This window comes from Rutilus rutilus (assembly GCF_951802725.1).
Source record: "Rutilus rutilus genome assembly, chromosome: 8".
Lineage (NCBI taxonomy): Eukaryota > Metazoa > Chordata > Actinopteri > Cypriniformes > Leuciscidae > Rutilus > Rutilus rutilus.
This window is the reverse complement of record NC_140222.1, coordinates 26,250,159-26,252,043: the sequence shown is the minus strand read 5'-3', so window position 1 is coordinate 26,252,043 and position 1,885 is coordinate 26,250,159.

Below are 1,885 nucleotides of genomic sequence, written 5' to 3'. Positions count from 1 at the left end.
ACTTCTCACAAACCCAGATGTTCTGATTCCCTGAAGATGGAAAGACCCTCCTGCTCTCAAAAAGAGTGAGAAGGTTAGATGAAAAGAGAGTGAAATTAGCAACAGCTTCTAGTAAGTTTTCAATTTATCAAATGTCTGAAAAGCAACCCTTGTTCGCTTTGATGTTTTACGGCCCTGCAGGCTTCGTCAAAGGAAATGGAGGTAGCGTTGTGTTGGCTGAGGGAACAGAAGTAACCTTAACACAAAGGTGTTTTGACAAACTGTAGCACATCCGACTCACATGATTCACAAACACAGTCTACCCGCCATACACCTTCCTCTTGCCCCAGGCTGACCTGCGGGACAAAGGCATGCCTCTTCCCTGCTGTGCAACTCCGTTCAGGCCAGACTGATAAATGTGGGCCGGTCACTCTCGTCTACCCCCCGCCGCGTCCGCATGGGGGTGAGAAACTCTGTTGCCATGCCTCTCGCTCAGTTTTCTTTTTTTTAGGAAGTCATTCCAAAAGAAAACTTGCAGAGCGATTACGCAACTGGAGTTTTAGTTTTAGCAAGGAACAAAAATGTGATCAAATAAATATAATGAAATAATATGGAATATTTATAATGATCAGTGTTGGGGGAAACCCTTTACAAGTAATGCGAGTTATGTAATTAGATTACTTTTAAAGTAACTAGTAAAGTAACGGATTACTTTTAAATTCACGACAAAATATCTGAGTTACTTTTTCAAATAAATAACGCAAGTTACTTTGTTTTCCCGTTTATTGACTGACAGCTCTCTTGTCTACAATGTTGAGAGAAATGTAAGTGCTGAGGCTTTGTGTGTGAACATGATGCTTATTGTAGTTTTAGACTAATGTGAATATGCTTTTACTCATCTCACTTGAACAAAAACGGATTCAGTATTCCTCAGAATTAATAAAACGATGAAATGCAAACTTAATATTACACAAACCAATGTTAAATTACATAAATATATACTTTGTGTATTTAATCTCACTTCATTAACCAATATCTTTGCTGCTTACCTTTGATTATTTAATTTAACCATAGTAATAGGCAAAACATTTTTTTTAAATCTGACTGAACTTTTAAACGGTAGCGTAAATATGGAAATAATTCTAGAATAAATACTAAAAAAATAAATACTAAATATTTGTAAAAATGTACAGAAATTCAAGAATAAAGAATAATAAAAAATGTAATTAAGATCAATATTTTGTTTATATATTCTCTCACTCTCTATGTATAAACGTTTTAATAAACTTTAATTTAATATTATTTTATTTGCTGGTTGGGTACAAATCAATTATTTCGATTTTATTCAAAGACTAAGACCAAGACAAGTCAAAACAAGCAGGAAGTGGCAAATAACTAAAGCATGCTGTCTATTAGATTGAGTTTCTCCAAGATATCTCCTTCACTAAGATCAGTTCCTACTTTTCCTGTTTTCTTTAGATGTTCAAGAGATCCAGCAGTGACTGCAGGAGAGCTAACATTCTCATTCATATATCAAAAGTCTCCGGAGAGCTGAAGTATTATAACACATGCTGCAATGAAAATACAACTTGTCCTGCCCTAGTTTGAGCCCTGCTTAATGACGGCACCCCTCACTTGCTGGATCCCTTTGAGTAGACCTAATTTTTGCACTTTTTGGTGTGTTTTTTTGGCTGGAAAAACTAGTAAATATCCTTTGAGGATTTTAAAATGAAAATTACATATAAAATATGGTGATGTTCAATATCTAACTCCCTCTCTCTCTCGGACTCAGTGAGCGGTTGAGTAACAGATCTGAGGCCGCACGCAGACAGAGCTGATGGCGCCGACACGTCGGTTCTAATTAATCCAAAGCTGCATCCAATCAAGAATGTGTTGAGGCATGTTT